Here is a 9720-nt window from a genome sequence, read left to right as displayed (position 1 = left end):
CTTCTTCTGTCTCCGCTTCTTCTGTCTCTGCTTCCTCTGTCTCTGCTTCCTCTGTCTCTGCTTCCTCGGTCTCTGCTTCCTCTGTCTCCTCCCTCTCCGCTTCCTCTGTCTCCGCTTCTTCTGTCTCCGCTTCTTCTGTCTCCGCTTCCTCTGTCTCCGCTTCCTCTGTCTCCGCTTCCTCTGTCTCCGCTTCTTCTGTCTCCACTTCCTCTGTCTCCGCTTCCTCATCCTTTTCCGCTTCCTCTGTCTCTGCTTCCTCTGTCTCCGCTTCCTCTGTCTCCGCTTCCTCTGTCTCCGCTTCTTCTGTCTCCACTTCCTCTGTCTCCGCTTCCTCATCCTTTTCCGCTTCCTCTGTCTCCGCTTCCTCTGTCTCCGCTTCCTCTGTCTCCGCTTCCTCTGTCTCCGCTTCCTCCTCCGTCTCCGCTTCCTCCTCCTTCTCCGCTTCCTCTGTCTCTGCTTCCTCTGTCTCTGCTTCCTCTGTCTCCTCCCTCTTCGCTTCCTCTGTCTCCGCTTCTTCTGTCTCCGCTTCTTCTGTCTCCGCTTCCTCTGTCTCCGCTTCCTCCCTCTCTGCTTCTTTCTCTTTCTTCGCTTCCTCCCTCTCCACTTAATCCTTCTCCGCTTCCTCCCTCTCCGCTTCCTCCTTCTCCGCTTCCTCCCTCTCTGCTTCTTTCTCTTTCTTCGCTTCCTCTGTCTCCGCTTCCTCTGTCTCCGCTTCCTCTGTCTCCGCTTCCTCTGTCTCCGCTTCTGTCTCCGCTTCCTCTGTCTCCGCTTCCTCTGTCTCCGCTTCTTCTGTCTCCGCTTCCTCTGTCTCCGCTTCCTCCCTCTCTGCTTCTTTCTCTTTCTTTGCTTCCTCCCTCTCCACTTAATCCTTCTCCGCTTCCTCTGTCTCCGCTTCTTCTGTCTCCGCTTCTTCTGTCTCCGCTTCCTCTGTCTCCGCTTCTTCTGTCTCCGCTTCCTCTGTCTCCGCTTCTTCTGTCTCCGCTTCTTCCGTCTCCGCTTCCTCTGTCTCCGCTTCTTCTGTCTCCGCTTCCTCTGTCTCCGCTTCCTCTGTCTCCGCTTCCTCTGTCTCCGCTTCTTCTGTCTCCGCTTCCTCTGTCTCCGCTTCCTCTGTCTCCGCTTCCTCTGTCTCCGCTTCCTCTGTCTCCGCTTCCTCTGTCTCCGCTTCTTCTGTCTCCGCTTCTTCTGTCTCCGCTTCCTCTGTCTCCGCTTCCTCTGTCTCTGCTTCTTCTGTCTCCGCTTCCTCTGTCTCCGCTTCCTCTGTCTCCGCTTCCTCTGTCTCCACTTCCTCCCTCTCTGCTTCTTTCTCTTTCTTCGCTTCCTCCTTCTCCAGTCTCACAGACTTCAGCACATCTCTCTCCTTGGAAGACAGGATGTAATACCAAGTAGGCATCACATAGTCTACAGTGCCTTGCGAAAGTATTCGGCCCCCTTGAACTTTGCAACCTTTTGCCACATTTCAGGCTTCAAACATAAAGATATAAAACTGTATTTTTTTGTGAAGAATCAACAACAAGTGGGACACAGTCATGAAGTGGAACGACATTTATTGGATATTTCAAACTTTTTTAACAAATCAAAAACGGAAAAATTGGGCGTGCAAAATTATTCAGCCCCTTAAATTAATACTTTGTAGCGCCACCTTTTGCTGCGATTACAGCTTTAAGTCGCCTGGGGTATGTCTCTATCAGTTTTGCACATCGAGAGACTGACATTTTTTCCCATTCCTCCTTGCAAAACAGCTCGAGCTCAGTGAGGTTGGATGGAGAGCATTTGTGAACAGCAGTTTTCAGTTCTTTCCACAGATTCTCGATTGGATTCAGGTCTGGACTTTGACTTGGCCATTCTAACACCTGGATATGTTTATTTTTGAACCATTCCATTGTAGATTTTGCTTTATGTTTTGGATCATTGTCTTGTTGGAAGACAAATCTCCGTCCCAGTCTCAGGTCTTTTGCAGACTCCATCAGGTTTTCTTCCAGAATGGTCCTGTATTTGGCTCCATCCATCTTCCCATCAATTTTAACCATCTTCCCTGTCCCTGCTGAAGAAAAGCAGGCCCAAACCATGATGCTGCCACCACCATGTTTGACAGTGGGGATGGTGTGTTCAGGGTGATGAGCTGTGTTGCTTTTACGCCAAACATAACGTTTTGCATTGTAGCCAAAAAGTTCCATTTTGGTTTCATCTGACCAGAGCACCTTCTTCCACATGTTTGGTGCGTCTCCCAGGTGGCTTGTGGCAAACTTTAAACGACACTTTTTATGGATATCTTTAAGAAATGGCTTTCTTCTTGCCACTCTTCCATAAAGGCCAGATTTGTGCAATATACGACTGATTGTTGTCCTATGTACAGAGTCTCCCACCTCAGCTGTAGATCTCTGCAGTTCATCCAGAGTGATCATGGGCCTCTTGGCTGCATCTCTGATCATTCTTCTCCTTGTATGAGCTGAAAGTTTAGAGGGACGGCCAGGTCTTGGTAGATTTGCAGTGGTCTGATACTCCTTCCATTTCAATATTATCGCTTGCACAGTGCTCCTTGGGATGTTTAAAGCTTGGGAAATCTTTTTGTATCCAAATCCGGCTTTAAACTTCTTCACAACAGTATCTCGGACCTGCCTGGTGTGTTCCTTGTTCTTCATGATGCTCTCTACGCTTTTAACGGACCTCTGAGACTATCACAGTGCAGGTGCATTTATACGGAGACTTGATTACACACAGGTGGATTGTATTTATCATCATTAGTCATTTAGGTCAACATTGGATCATTCAGAGATCCTCACTGAACTTCTGGAGAGAGTTTGCTGTACTGAAAGTAAAGGGGCTGAATAATTTAGCACGCCCAATTTTTCAGTTTTTGATTTGTAAAAAAAGTTTGAAATATCCAATAAATGTCGTTCCACTTCATGATTGTGTCCCACTTGTTGTTGATTCTTCACAAAAAAATACAGTTTTATATCTTTATGTTTGAAGCCTGAAATGTGGCAAAAGGTCGCAAAGTTCAAGGGGGCCGAATACTTTCGCAAGGCACTGTATATAGTGGCTTCCTCTCCTATCCTTCTAGACTGATGTGAAATATGTACATTTTTAGTCAGTAAGCAAACCGTCTTATCTAAAGCAATGCATTCATTTTAAGATAGATACAAAAGTATGTGGGCACCTGCTCGTCGAATATCTTATTCCAAAATCATGGGCATTATTATGGAGTTGGTCCCTCCTTTGCTGCTATAAGTCTCCATTCTTCTGGGAAGGCTTTACATTAGATAATGGAACATTGCTGTGGGGATTTGCTTCCATTCACCCACAAGAGCATTAGTGAGGTCGGGTACTGATTTTGGGTGATTAGGCCTGGCTCACAGTCAGCATTCCAATTCATCCCAAAGGTGTTCGATGGGGTTGAGGTTAGGTCTCTGTGCAGGCAAGATCTTTCACACCGATATTGACAAACCATTTCTGTGTGAACCTCACTTTGTGCACAGGGGCATTTTCATCCTGAAACAGGAAAGGGCCTTCCCATAAACTGTTGCCACAAAGTTGGAAGCACAGAATTGTCTAGAATGTCATTCTTTAATGTAGCATTAAGATTTTCCTTCACTGTAACTAAGGGGCCTAGCCCAAACCATAAAAAACAGTCCTACACTATTATTCCTCCTCCACCAAACTTTAAATGCAATATGCATTTGGGCAGGTAGCGTTCTCCTGGCATCTGCCAAACCCAGATTCGTCCGTCGGACAGCCAGATGGTGAATAGAGATTCATCACTCCAGAGAATGCGTTTCCACTGCTCCAGAGTCCAATGGCGGCGAGCTTTACACCACTTCAGCCGATACTTGGCATTGCGCATGGTGATTTTAGGATAACTTTTAAGTGTAATAAATCCATGTAATATAGCCTACCCCATCACAATAAATACATGATTTATTTAGACAGGTCGAAAGAAACATGATATGAAAGAAATGTAGTCTATTTCAGAAGAACAGAATAGCATACTCTGCTTTGTCCTTATGTTAGGCCCTGATCTGGCTATTCCACATGGCTGTGGGCTACGCTAGTTCATTTAGCAGACAATATTGGCTTAGAATTACAGCATTATTTTATAGTATGAAGAATACAATTGAACAAAACTGAATAAAATAGAAAGGCTATTTTCTCCAAACGAGTTGAGGGAGTGGCCACATGCGGCTATTCTGTGTTGAGCGGTTAACAAAGAAACAGGAACTCCTATATACTTAATTTAGAGTTATTTTTGTAACTTTAGTTTTGATACAAATTTTGGGCTATATGTTTTGATTTTAATACATTCTAAGGCTGCATGATGTGACTCTAATGATGATTTGAAAAAAGTTGCATGAAAAGCATGAGCACTGCTTTATTTTTTTGCGCAGGCTATACACTCTTCATCATTCTCTTTTTCTCACAGGCTACAAGTGAAGACAGACACATCGGGGACGCAACTGCGTGCGACCTTGTGCAATTCCAAGGCGTATATTGAAGACGTTGGAAGAACTGTCCACATTTACTTTTTGTCAGCCAACAAGATGAGTAGGCCTAACGAACAGCAAAAGCACTAGCCTATGTCAATCTACTACACCTCAAAGTACAAAAGTTAACCTATTCTGGCCGTGAATTAAATATTCCAAACATAGTCCGGGACAGTTGTGGGATGCGATAGATCCCAAATTAATACAACCACTAGCATTTAAAAAACTGTTTTATGCAATCAGCCTGTCGCAACAGATGAGAACGTTTAGCTTAAAATGTTGATAAGCTATTAGGCTATTTCTTCACATTATGAGCTCAGCAATGTGCACACAGCAGTAGGCTATAAGTGTGAATGTTCCATTAGCACCATTCTCAAAAGTGACCACAACTGCAATTATGCATGTAATGCTTTTAATTATAAAGGTGCATTTTTACCATAAAAATGATCTTCCCCACACTTGAAACTCGGGCGCAGGCCCTACATCCATTGTAAAGTGGATTAATGTGGTTCCTTTTAAGAAGTTTGGCCACTTTAGTTGTGAGGCTAGGCACATGAGGTGTGCTGCTAGGATTAGAAAAAGTTGCAAAAAAAAACATGCGCTGTTTGCCTTAAGCTGGGCATCATTCACAAGTGATAATATATCATTCACAAGAGATGGGGTAATATTGTCACCCATCACACTATTCTTGATTTAATCTTGCCTTTACAAGATAATATAATATACTAAATAATATATGTGTGAAAATTGTTTTGATTTAAATTGGACCATTATTATGCACCTGTCTCGAAAGAGGGGCAGCGGGGGAAAAAATACATGTCATCTATGCACTTAAATAGCGAATGAAGGACACTTTTCCCATGGTCCATTTTCATGCCAGCCAGGTAGGCTATACTCCTGTTTTAAAGAGAAGCAATGGGCTTAATATTAGGAAGACTGAGAAATAAAAATAGTAGGCCTAGCCTATAGTAAGCTGATGGGAGCCTCCCCTTTTTAATAGAGGCCACCATTCTGTTTTCTCACACAATTTCATAGCCTATAGAAATGTTGTGCAACATGAGCTCATTCCAGCACTAACACACCAGCTACTCAACTAATCATCAATAACCTCAAGTTGCAGAAACAGTTGTTTGTGCAGGGATGGGGAAAAAACCTGTATACCTCTTTAGAACGAGGGTTGGTGACCACAGTGATAGCATTTTAATATCTCGCAGCTTATGATAATATCAACAACACGAAAATGTTTCATATATCACAGACCAGCCTTGATTATATTACACATTTTATTACATAGGAAACAATTTCATGAATGACATTGATTAGTTGATGGATTACAAGTAGCTTTAAGCACACATGCACCACAGATTTCTGCCTAACACACATACATACTAATGCAAGCAAGAAACTTCTCCAGAACACTTCATAATAAACAAGTACAAAGTATAAAAATACATGACAGAAAAGTCAGGCTGCCGCACATTAACGAGTTCCCTCCCTCCACAGAGCACTAAGGCCTCTTCTGCCTTTTCTGCCCTTTCCTCTAGAGCCTCTTCAGCTTTCTCTTGATCTTGGGCTGGGCACATAGCTTCTTCCCTTTCACATGCAGTCTGAGGACATGGAGGATAAGACCATCATTGTCTCAGGTCACCGTCTGAAGCAGAATGCCTTTAGCATAACTGAATCTTTAACGTAAATCATATCAGACATACTAGTATGTCATAACTACACCTTCCTGTACAGTATGACAGTTTAAATGATTCTAACGATAGTACTCTAGACAGTATTGTGTTGAACTCAGACACCATTGCTCAACTGCATCTCTGCTCTCCTCTCCTCAGCAGATGGGTGGGAATGTCCATAGATGTCTTCACGCAGCACTTAGGAATGCCACCTGCAATGTTTACCATCAGTTGTAAGAGTTGCAGTATGGTGGCCTTAGTGATGGTAGTGGTCATTGCAGTAGAGGAAGTTGTAATAGTGGCTTCAGTAAGCATGGTAATAAAGTAGTAGTAGTAGTAATAAAGTAGTAGTAACAGTTGTAGTGGTACAGGTGGTAGTGTTCTTTCAGAGAACAAAGAGTTGGAGAGGTAGCCAGTGCTTGACATGGGCAGGAGCTCATTGGAGCTGAGTGCCGACACCTCAAATATTCTACTGCTTGAGCTCCTGTTCCTCTTATAGAATATCAGCTCAAAGTATTGTGGAGCTCCTGCATCTAAACATAAACAGTACCGGCACCCAGAATGAGTACCTGGAACCTATTTCAATCTAAGTCAAAAACTGGAGGTAGCTGAAGTACTTCCGAGAATTACACTCATAGCTGTTCCTTTAAGTCAGGTGATCTGTGTTGTTTTAAACTGTGACTATAGAATGACCGTAGAATGGCAGCCTAGTTGTTGATGAATATCAACTGAAAGTCAGCAAGTCACAACAGATACAATCCACTAATTATAAGCCTGCCTGTGCTACTAAATAAACAACTTTCAGCAATACCTGTTAGGGGACATAACTGCCAATTATAGTTACTGCCAATTTTGATCTCTTTCTCTCTTTCAATGTCTCTTACGTGCATGCATGTATACACACACACACACACACTAGGGTTGAATGGTTGGAACCCGGTTACAGAGATTTACCGCCCAAAACCACTCCCCCTTCCCGGGATAAATAACTGAGAAACTGGTAAATTATAATAAATTATTTGTATGAAGTTTGGAGTGTGACTGTTTGAGGTTGTGGACAGGTGTATTTTATACTGATAACAAGTTCAAACAGGTGCCATTAATACAGGTAACAAGTGGAGGACAGAGGAGCCTCTTAAAGAAGAAGTTGCAGGTCTGTGAGAGCCAGAAATCTTGCTTGTTTGTAGGTGACCAAATACTTATTTTCCACCATAATTTGCAAATGAATTCATTAAAAATCCTACAATGTGATTTTCAGGATTTTTTTTCTCTGTCATAGTTGAAGTGTACATATGATGAAAATTACAGGCCTCTCTCATCTTTTTAAGTGGGAGAACTTGCACAATTGGTGGCTGACTAAATACTTTTTTGCCCCACTGTAGGTGTCCAGGAGGGGGGGAAGTTTTTCCCCTGTAATGCTTTGGGCAGACCGCACCACCCTCTGGAGAGCTTTGCGGTTGTGGGCGGTGCAGTTGCCGTACCAGGAGGTGATACAGCCCGACAGGATGCTCTCAATTGTGCATCTGTAAAAGTTTGAGTGTTTTAGGTGTTAAGCCAAATTTCGTCATTGGAGAGGCGCTGTTGCGCCTTCTTCACCACACTGTCTGTGTGGGTGGACCATTTCAGTTTGTCCGTGATGTGTACGCCAAGGAACTTGAAGCTTTCCACCTTCTCCACTACTGTCCCGTCGAAGTCGATAGGGGGGTGCTCCCTTTGCTGTTTCCTGAAGTCCACAATCATCTCCTTAGTTTTGTTGACGTTGAGTGTGAGGTTATTTTCCTGGCACCACACTCCCAGAGCCCACACCTCCCTCTCATCGTTGTTGGTAATCAAGCTGTTGTGTCATCTGCAAACTTGATGATTGAGTTGGAGGCATGCTTGGCCACGCAGTCATGGGTGAACAGGGAGTACAGGAGTGGGCTGAGTATGCACCCTTGTGGGGCCCCAGTGTTGAGGATCATTGAAGACGTGTTGTTTCCTACCTTCACCACCTGGGGGCGACCTGTCAGGAAGTCCAGGACCCAGTTGCACAGGGCGGGGTTCAAACCCAGGGCCTCGTCCTTTACGATGAGCTTGGAGGGTACTATGGTGTTAAATGCTGAGCTATAGTCAATGAACAGCATTCTTACATCGGTATGCCTCTTGTACAGATGGGACAGGGCAGTGTGTAGTGTGGTGGCGATTGCATCGTCTGTGGATCTATTGGGGCGGTAAGCAAACTGAAGTGGATCTAGGGTGGCAGGTAAGGTGGAGGTAATATGATCCTTGACTAGTCTCTCAAAGCACTTCATGATGACAGAGGTGAGTGCTACGGTGCGATAGTCATTTAGTTCAATTACCTTTGCTTTCTGAAGTACAAGGACAATGGTGGCCATCTTGAAGCATGTGGGGACAACAGACTGGGATAAAGAGATTGAATATATCTGTGACCACACCAGCCAGCTGGTCTGAGCATGCTCTGAGGACGTGGCTAGGGATACTATCTGGGCCGGCAGCCCTGCGAGGGTTAACACGCTTAAACGTCTTACTCAAGTCGGCCACAGAGAAGGAGAGCCCACAGTCCTTGGTAGCGGGCTGCGTCGGTGGCACTGTATTATCGTCAAAGAGAGCGAAGAAGGTGTTCAGCCTGTTTGGAAATAAGATGTCTGTGTCTGCAACGTGGCTAGTTTTCCTTTTATAATCCGTGATCGTCTGTAGACCCTGCCACATACGTCTCGTTTCTGAACTTTTGAACTGGGACTCAACTTTGTTCCTATACCGTTTAGCCTGCTTGATTGCTTTGCGGAGGGAATAACTACACTGTTTGTATTCTTCCATATTCCCAGTCTTCTTGCCCTGGTTAAATGCGGTGGTTCGCGCTTTCAGTTTTGCTCGAATGCTCCCATCTATTCTGATTGGTCAGACAAATGTTGAATAGTCCTCACCACGGGTGCTTCCTGTTTGAGATTCTGCCTATAGGAGGGGAGGAACAAGATGAAATCGTGGTCCGATTTGCTAAATGGAAGGCGGGGGAGGGCCTTATGCATTCTGAAAGGTAGTATAGCAATGGTCGAGGGTTTTAGCATCGCGAGTATAACAATCAATATGTTGATAGAATTTCGGAAGCCTTTTCATAAAATTTTCTTTGTTAAAATCCCCAGCTACAATAAATGCAACCCCAGGATATGTGGTTTCCAGTTTGCATAAAGTCCAGTGAAGTTCTTTGAGGGCCATCGTGGTATCTGCTTGACCGATCTTCGAGGCGGTCTTCTGTTTCGGTAGGTAGTACGGTCAGCATTTGATTGTGAGATATTCTAGGTCGGGTGAACAGAAGGACTTGAGTTCCTGTATGTTATCACAGTTACACCATAAGTCGTTAATCATAAAACATATACCTCCACCCTTCTGCTTCCCGGAGAGATGTTTGTTCCTGTCGGCGCGAAGTACTTAGAACCCAACTGGCTTTATAGAGTCAGACAGTATTTCTCGAGAGAGAGCCATGTTTCCGTGAAGCAGAGTATGTTACAATCCCTGGTGTCTCTCTGAAAAGCAACTCTCGCCTTGAGCTCATCAATTTTATTATC

Source organism: Oncorhynchus kisutch, linkage group LG8, assembly GCF_002021735.2.
Source record: "Oncorhynchus kisutch isolate 150728-3 linkage group LG8, Okis_V2, whole genome shotgun sequence".
Taxonomy (NCBI): Eukaryota; Metazoa; Chordata; class Actinopteri; order Salmoniformes; family Salmonidae; genus Oncorhynchus; species Oncorhynchus kisutch.
The sequence above is the reverse complement of the archived record's forward strand: the minus strand, read 5'-3'. Positions refer to the sequence as shown.